Source organism: Hemiscyllium ocellatum, chromosome 16 (genome assembly GCF_020745735.1).
Source record: "Hemiscyllium ocellatum isolate sHemOce1 chromosome 16, sHemOce1.pat.X.cur, whole genome shotgun sequence".
Taxonomy (NCBI): Eukaryota; Metazoa; Chordata; class Chondrichthyes; order Orectolobiformes; family Hemiscylliidae; genus Hemiscyllium; species Hemiscyllium ocellatum.
In genome coordinates this window covers 26577435-26587298 of record NC_083416.1, presented here as the reverse complement: position 1 = coordinate 26587298, position 9864 = coordinate 26577435, and positions in this window count along the sequence as shown.

Here is a 9864-nt window from a genome sequence, read left to right as displayed (position 1 = left end):
GCTGAATAGGCTGGGGCTGTTTCCCTGGAGTGTCAGAGGCTGAGGGGTGTCCTTACAGAGGTTTATGAAATCATGAGGGTCATGGATAGGTTAAATAGACAAGGTCTTTCCTGGATTGGGGGAGTCCAGAACTAGAGGGCATAGGTTTAGGGTGAGAAGGGAAAAATTTAAAAGGAACCTAAAGGGCAACCTTTTCATGCAGAGGGTGGTGCATGTATAGAATAGCTGCCAGAGGAAGTGGTAGAGGCTGGTAAAATTACAACATCTTGATGGGTACATGAATAGCAATCAGAGGGATATGGACCAAGTGAGGGAAATGGGACGACTTTAGTTTTGGATATCTGTTTGCTATGGACGATTTGGACCAGAGGGTCTGTTACCATGCTGTACAGCTCTATGACTCTATGACTTTAATTCTTACTGAGTCTTGAAAAATCTACAACTGTGGAATGGGAGAATAGTGAATTCAATGTCAAATCAGATTAAAATGGAAAAATAGGAGATTAAGCATTGGATTAAGAGATGTTAAAAACAATGTGAACAAATATTGATTTTTAAATCTCTAACAGTTGAAATCTGAAGGAATGAGATTTAATGCTTGTAAAATATAATTTTCACACCAGTTTAGTTGCTGGGAGTTAAGGTTACAGCATTAAAAGGTGCTTAGTCTGTAATGGACAAAGCTATTTGTTTCCACCCCTAACAATGATTATAATCAATGAAATTACTGCATTCCACTATTGGCAAAAACAGATGGTTAGATGTATTTTTGTACAATTTACAGAGGAGCAGCACTGTTAGACAGCAGTTGACCATATAGGATGGATTTGAGAATTTGGTCAATTTTGACTAGACTAGTTATTAAAGTGTTATTATTCTAGCTTGGTAGATGTTTTTAAATGCATTTTGTCCAAGTGGACTTGCTTGACATTCTGTGCAAGAGATTCATTGCAAAAATGAGAGTGAATAGGAATGGTAATGGTGGTAATGTTCTGTGATTGCAATATAATTGGCTGGGAATTTGGAAGTAAGGTTAAATTGTTCATTTTTGTTTTGGCAAGATGTGAAACAGTTTTACTGTGATCATATTGTTTCATTGGATAATTTAGGAATTTTTTTAGGAATCTGAAAGATGAAATGTGATATATACCAAAGTTGTGTACATAGAAGCAGAATTTTATAAAACTACCTGGAAAGATTGGGCAAAACTGGAAAATGGAGATCAGAGGAAGATACATCCAATTTTGTTTTAATGACAAGATATTACAAACTGTGGAGAAGCAAACGGATTTGGCTATTAATGTCTGTCAGTCCTCTGTCCTCACTCATTTAGGCCATGCTTATGGTCAAAGTAATGCAAAGGTTTGCTATAACCTTGTACAGAGGTAGTGAGAACTGCAGATGCTAGAGATCAGAGTGGAGCTGGAAAAAGCTTGGTTGGTCAAACAGCATCAGAGGAGGAGGGGAGTCAACATTTCAGGTCACAACCTTTCATCAGGACTAGGGGAGGAAAAGGGGCTGCAAAATAAATAGAGAGAGAAGGGTAGGGCTGGGGGAAGGTGGGTGGGATGGCAATAGGTCGATGCAGTAGGAGGTGGCTGTGTTTGGTCAGTGGGCAGGATGGAACAGATGGGTGGGAAGGAAGATGGACAGGTGAGGTCAGGTTAAGGAGGTGGATTAGAGACAGACGGCTGGATCTGGAATGATGTGAGAGGTGGTAAGATTTGGAAGCTGGTGAATTCCATGTTAAGGTCCACATAAGCTCCCGAGGCAGAAGGTGAGGTTCTCCTCACATTTGCATGTGTCCTTGCAATGACGGTAAAGGAGGACCGGGATGGACATGTTGTCAGGGAGTTGAAATGGATGGTGACCGGAAGGTGGCATTGATTGGAGGGTACGGACCATAAGCGATCCTTGAACTGCTCCGCAAGTTTGCGCTCAGTCTCTGATGTAAAAGAGATTAGAATCCCTACAGTATGGAAACAGGCCCTTCAGCCCAACAAGTCCACACCAACCCTCCAAAGAGTAACCCACCCAGACCCATTCCCCTACCCTATATTTACCCCTGATTAATACACCTGACACTATGTGCAATTTAGCATGGCCAACTCAACTGACCTGCACATCTTTGGACTGTGGGAGGAAACCTTAGCACCCGGAAGAAACCCACACAGACACAGGGAGAACATGCAAACTCCACACAGACAGTCGCCCGAGGCAGGAATTGAACCCAGGTCCCTGGTGCTGTGAGGCAGCAGTACTAATCACTGAGCCACAATGCTGCCCACCAGGAGACCACATCAGGAGCAACAGATGCAATAAATCAGGTTAGAAGAAATAAACATGATCTTGTGCTGAGCTTGGAATGATTCTTTGGGGCCCTGGACAGAGGTGAGGGTGTAGATGTGGGCGCAGGTTTTGGACCTCCTGTGGCTGCAGGGGAACATTCTGGGTGCGGAGGAGGGGTTGGTGGGAAGTGTGGACCTAATGAGGGAGTCGCGATGAGAACAGGCCCTGCAAAAAGCAGATGGGGTGGGGCAGAAAGTATCATTTTGGTGGTGGGGTCAGACTGCAGGTGGCAGAAGTGGTACAGGATGGTAGGTATGGCTTACAACCATACAGCATTAAAATAAAATTCACCAGCTTCCAAATCTCCCCATCCCCCACCTCATCTCAGACTCAGCCTTCCCAGTCCACCCTGACCCTTTAACCTGACCTTATCTGTCCATCTTTATTACCTTCTACAGGACAGCTGAACACAAAACTCTCCCACTTTTACAGCAGTTATCAAACATATTGGAAGGATTTACCAACTAATAACTTATCCACCTCACCAATGCATCATCTATGGTCAACAATAAAACAGATCTTGGTTTGGGATTCTAACCTGGACCTTCTGGTCCTGAGGTAAGCACTTTACCAATGTGTCACAAGAACAGCTGCTATCCAAGTGCATATCTTTAGAAGTTGGCATTTGGTTACAAAAGGTAAGTTAGCAAGCCCTTATTGCCCATATCCTGAAGAATCTGAAATTCAAGACTAAACAAATGATAACCCTGTTTTGAAACTTTGGTTCGAATTCACCTGATGTTTGGGTACCATCCTTCAGTAAAAATACATAGGCCTTGAAGTGGATGCAGCATAGATTAACCAGAATGATCCAGGAATTAAAGAGTTAAGTCACAAAGACAAATTAGTAATGCATTCACTTGAGCTGGAATGATAGAGAGGTAAGTTCATTTCTGGTTAGAATGACCAAGGACTTTAGTAGAGTAGGTACAGAGCAACTATTTCTTTTCTATTATTCCACACATGAGTTTGGTTGATGGACCAACATTCATTGCCCATTCCTAACTGTCTTTGAGACTATGTAGACTATGTGGTGTAGGTATACTGACATTACTATTAAGTAGGGATTTCTAGTTTTTGACTCAGCAGCAGTGAAGGAACACTGATTATAATTCAAAGTCATGATGGTATGTGTCCAGGAGGCATTCTTGAAGATAATAGTTCCCATGCATCTGCAGCACTTGTCCTTAGAGGTGATAGTGATCATACTTCTGGAGTGTTATGTCAGAGGAGGCATAATGAATTGCTGCAGTGCATCTTCTTAGAACACACTGTAAATACTGTATCGGTCATGGAAGGTGTGTATATTGAAGATGGTGAATGGGGTGACAATCGAGGTCTACTTTGTCATGGATGGCATTGAGCTTTTTGTATTGTTGGAGCTATACTTATTCAGACAATTGTCTGGATAACTCTTCTGATTTGTACCTTGTTGAAGACAATCTTATGCTATTTTGTGAAATCTGGACTGGGCCTTGCAGTCCTAAATAAAATATTTTTGATTATTAAACTCCTCAAATAATTTCTTGGTGAGTACCCCTCAAATACATGGACTTTTGACAAGTTATTTCGTGAAAGGAAGTTTTTGAGCTGATCAACGATAACTAATTGAGTGGGTTTTTCTTTTATGAATTTCTCTTGATTCAGAAAGTTGAAGAGAATCCAAAGGATATGTGATATTTTAACCCCTGGATGCCTCTGCTAATTGTTTAAAGTGATGGATCACTTAAAAAAATATTAAGAGTTTGCACCAAATGCAGATATTTCAGAAGTAGGAATAGTGACTTAATATCAAGCAAAAATTAACTACACTCACAATCTGGATAATTAACTCCTAAGTAAGTTAGCTCGCTGAGCTGAAAGGTTTGTTTTCAGACATTTTGTCACCATGACTAGGTAACCTCAGTGAGCTAACTTACATACATATTATCAACCTGAGCTACAAATCTTCTCAAAAATCGCTAGGGATAATTAACATTAAGCAGTCCTATCATTTGCTATTTTTTCTGTATTATTCCTTTCATTTGGCAATGGTCTCGGCTGATATAATTAGTGGACAAGTCAAATTCAAGACTGAAATCTGGCTTAATACGTCATATTGTTAAAAATATTAATGAGGTTTCACTGAAATCACAATGCTGTAGGTTTGGTTTGATCAATAAAAGCAGTTTATAATTGAAAAGAAATGAAGCTATTTGCATATGACACAATTTTAAACAGTTCAAAGCAAGAGTAAAAACAATCCCATTTATCCTAACAGCACCCCTTTACAGTATTAAACACCAGAGAAAACCCTTCTCTACCATATCCAGTTTTAACTTGACTGTTCCTTTCGATTTCTGGTTTTGAGAGCTTGATAACCTCTTTCTTGGATATTCACTCAATTGGTTTTAAATTTTGTAAAGTAAAAACAAAGACTGCAGATGCTGGAAACCAGATTTTGAATTAGTGGTGCTTGAAGAGCACAGCAGTTCAGGCAGCATCCGAGAGCAGCAAAATCGATGTTTCGGGCAAAAGCCCTTTCTCAGCTTCAAATAACCCGTTTGGGGCACTAACTGAACATTTCTGATCTGGAACTTTCAAGTTAAATTTATACCAATGTCTCTTATTTCTTAATAGTTTTATGCTCATTCATGATTATATATGAAGATAATCTTAGAGATGATTTTAATCTACATATAGATTGGATGAATCAGATTAGGGAAAGTGGCCTAAATGATGAGCTCATAGGTTTTCAGGACAGTTACTTAGAACCTAGAGGAGTCTGTTCTAGATGTAATAATATGTAATGAGACAGGATTAATGATCTCATAGGGAAGGGAGCTCCAGGTCACAGGGACCATGATGGAATTTTGCAGTTTGAGGGAGAGAAAGGTTGATTAAATGCTAGTGTTTTAAACTTAAATAAGGTTATTTATGAGGGCGTGAAGACAGAGCTAGCTAGAGTGAACTGGGAAACTAGGTTAAGGGACAGATTGATGTGAATAGAATGGCAAACATTTAACAAAATATTTCAGAAAATAGACATTATAGTGAGAAAGACACCACAAGGGGGGAACAATATCTTAGCGGCTAACTAAGGAAGTTAAAGATAGATTTAACAGAAAGAAAAAAACATACAATTCTAGAGTGATGATTGGCAGATCAAAGGTTGTACCAAATATAAAGATCAGCAAAGAATGACTTAACAATTAATAAGGAGGGAGTAATTAGAATATCAGAGCAAACTAGCTAGAAATATAAAGAAAACAGATCTTAAGAGTCTCAAAAAGTATTTAGAAAAAGAGTAAGTGAGTGTTGGTCCTCTAGCGAGAGAGAGAGCCTGAGAAACTAACAATAGAAAGTAAAGAAATAGCAGATGAATTGAACATTTTGTGTCTATCTTCACTGTTGAGGATATAAATAACATCCCAGAAATGATTCAGGATCAGGATGTGAAAGGCACAAGTAATTTGAAACATCCTCAGAGAAAAAAACTAAGAAAACTATCAAAAATAAAATCTGGTGGACATCACCCATGGATCTTAAAAGAAGTGGCTGCTGAGTGGATGCACTGGTTTTAGTTTTCCATAATTCCCTATTCAAGACTCTGGAAAGATCCTATCAAATTGAAAAATAATGTGACTCCTTTATTCAAGAAGAGAGAGAGACCAGTTAGTCTAACATCTGTCAGAGGGAAAATGCTGAAAGTTATTATTCAGGAGGTTATTATCAGGAGGTTATAGCAGGGCAATTAGAAATAAATCAGACAGAGTCACTATAACTTTGTGAAAGCAAAACTGTGTTTGTGTAATTTATTGAAGGTCTTTGAAGAAGTAACTGGCAACATATAAATTAGTGGATGTACTGTATTTGGCGTGTACTGTATTTGGGTACAGTCCTTTCTCATCCACCAGCAGCTTTAAAGGATAGCTTTAAAGAATCTTGAAGAGCCCTGGCAGAATAGCTCAACCTTCAGGAAGGAGTGCTGCAACTCCATGTAAATGATCTTTCAGCAAAATCAAAAGATCAGTTCTGCAGCATAAACAAACTCAAAGTTGGAGCAAATAACTCGAACCACGTTTTCAGCTCTGCATTGCGTATTTGACCGTAAGTTTTGAAGATTCTTTTGTAAATAGCTGTAAAATCATAGAATCCCTACAGTGTGGAAATAGGCCGTTTGGTCCATCAAGTCCACACTATTCTCTGAAGAATATCCCACCCATCCCTTACCCTATTCCTGTCACCCTACATTTCCCAAGGCTAATATACCAAGCATGCACTTCCCTGGACACAATGTGCAATTTAGCATGGCAAATCCACCTAACCTGCACATCTGTGGACTGTGGGAGGATACCAGATACCAGAGCACCTGGAGGAAACCCACACAGACATGGGAAGAATGTGCAAACTCCACACAGATAGTCACCCAAGGGTGGAATCGAACTTGGGTCCCTGGCGCCATGAGTCAACAGTGCGAGCCACTGTTCTACTCCTTGAACACTTGAATAACTTATGAAAGGAACCTGAGCATTTCATAATAACCAGTATTTAAGCATTTTTGTGTACATTTGCAGTACCTTAATTTATTTGCAAATGAGTAACATTTGGACAAAAAAAGTCCCTTTGTCTGAGTTGGTATTATAAAAATGAAACAATGAAGAACAATCTATGGCTGTCAAGGTCAAACAGACTTAGTTCACTTGTTCAGTTATTATTGTAAGAATAAAGGTTCACTTCAGAACACAGTGCAAGGATCCTGTTAAAAAGAGAGTACAGTGTTTAATTGCAACTCAGTATTTTGACAGTATTAAATGTTGAGTTCTATATTGGATATTATAAAATGTAGGTTTTTTATGTGAAAGTTAACAAATAATGGCACCATTTTTTTTCAAATGTTTTCCATACCAAACTTGTTTGTAAGGATTATAGTTAAGACATATCATCAGGTTTTTTTTTCAAAAACTTTACAATTCATTCCCTTATTTGTGGACAATTAAATAATCAGGCAGAGAATTCTGTTGTAGTGGTTCCATATAGTTTCTTTGGTAAAATAATCCATTTTCAAATGGATTATTAATTACAAACTTCGAGGAGAAAGTGAGGTCTGCAGATGCTGGAGATTAGAGCTGAAAGTGTGTTGCTGGAAAAGCGCAGCAGGTCAGGCAGCATTCAAGGAACAGGAAATTCGACGTTTCGGGCATAAGCCCTTCTTCAGGAATGAGGAAAGTGTGTCCAGCAGGCTAAGATAAAAGGTAGGGAGGAGGGACTTGGGGGAGGGGCAATGGAGATGTGATAGGTGGAAGGAGGTCAAGGTGAGGGTGATCGGCCGGAGTGGGGTGGGGGCGGAGAGGCTAGGAAGAAGATTGCAGGTTAGGAAGGCGGTGCTGAGTTCGAGGGATTCGACTGAGACAAGGTGGGGGGAAGGGAAATGGGGAAACTGGAGAAATCTATCAGCACCGCCTTCCTAACCTGCAATCTTCTTCCTAGCCTCTCCGCCCCCACCCCACTCCGGCCTATCACCCTCACCTTGACCTCCTTCCACCTATCACATCTCCATCGCCCCTCCCACAAGTCCCTCCTCCCTACCTTTTATCTTAGCCTGCTGGACACACTTTCCTCATTCCTGAAGAAGGGCTTATGCCCGAAACGTCGAATTTCCTGTTCCTTATATGCTGCCTGACCTATTAATTACAAACCCCAACCCCATCTAACTGATAATACTAAATATACACTGTTTTCAAACAGTATTTTAATAATGCTTTTTAAAAAACAGGTCTTGACTTGCAGATATTTTTGGGACAGGTATTTCTCAGGATGTTCATCTTTAGTGTAACATTTGACATGCCATTAATAGTTTACAATACTTCACAGGAGCACCTTTTTTTTATTTTCTTAGGGGAAAGTGGGTGGAAAATGGAATGTGGTCCCATTCAAACACAGTAAAAATCCCATGTAACCTTTGTACAAAGTAATGATGCTGAAGAGATTAATGTTCATATACCTGTAATGGGGCCTCCATTAGCATGTAGCAATAGTGTGGAAGGAGTTTCAGTGATCAATTGCATCCTTCCTGAAGGATGGAGCATCTTTGTCAGAAAAGAGATTACATGCAGACAGGGAGAGACAGGCAAAGGATTATTTCCATACAAATACCTTGTTTTCCTAGTTTAACTCTAAAATCCCCTTATGTTTGTAAAGACCTGATGCCTGTGGAATAAAGAGTCCGTGCTTCATCCACGTGCTTCAATCTTACATTATATTTCTAGCACTGTCAGCAGGATTCCACAGAACAAGCATCAGGCTGATGAGGTTGAAAAGTGCCTGGTCAGGTTGGAGATGATAGCAGAGGATTTGAAAATGGCAATGTTTTGAGGGAAGTCAAAGCTGTTCTGGTATCTGGTATCTGGTAGAGACATCGAGAACACTCATGGTTTAGGTTGAATGTGTTCAAAGATATTGGGGTGACCTTGGAAAGATGCTATAAACAGTAAATTAAGGTTGGCAGATGTAGCTCAGCAGAATTTAAACATGCTCCATGCACTCAAGGTGTATCAGGCTTTAATAAATTTTAGAACTGTTTGTGCAGCAGGGAATCATTCTTTTACCCATCTGTGCAGTGACTGCTTTTGAACTTTCATGCCAATGTCTCCAACTTGTCAACATGGGGCCTTGCTAGAGCATGATGTGTCACATGGAGAACTCTCACTTGACATAACATTGGGAGCTTTACTGTGGAAGAAAAGGTTAGTCTACCCATTCCCGTTGCCAACTTCAGTGACTAGGGACACAAACACGCAACTGTCAAGAACAATGGACTGATGGAGGAGATATTTCTCAACTCATTTCAAAGATGGACGTTGGTGATCACAAGGTATTCACCAAAAACGGATACCCGCGCAATTTCATCAACAGATGCCTAAGGGAAAGACAACGGAACAAGGACACGCAGCAACCCAAAGGACTAGCCACACTACCATACATCAGGAGCATTTCTGAACTGACAGCCAGACTGCTGCGACCACTGGGATTCATAACAGCACACAAACCAACAGCCACCCTCAGACAACAACTCACCAGGACAAAGGACCCGATACCCAGCATGAGCAAAACCAACATAGTGTACAAAATCCCATGCAAGGACTGCACAAAACACTACATAGGACAAACAGGAAGACAGCTAACAACCCACATCCATGAACACCAACTAACCACGAAACGACACGACCAACTATCCTTAGTGGCCACACACACAGATAACAAACAACATGAATTCAACTGGGACAACACTACTATTATAGGACAAGCCAAACAGAGAACAGCCAGGGAATTCCTAGAGGCATGGCACTCATCCACAGATTCTATCAACAAACACATCGACCTGGACCCAATATACCGGCCACTGCAGCAGACAGCAACTGACAACCGGAAGCGGCAGAGACAAACCACTATAAATGCCGGAGGAAACATCACAGAAGCGCTTCACAGGAGGCTCCCAAGCACTGAGGATGTCACTTAGAAAGGAACGAAACGTTT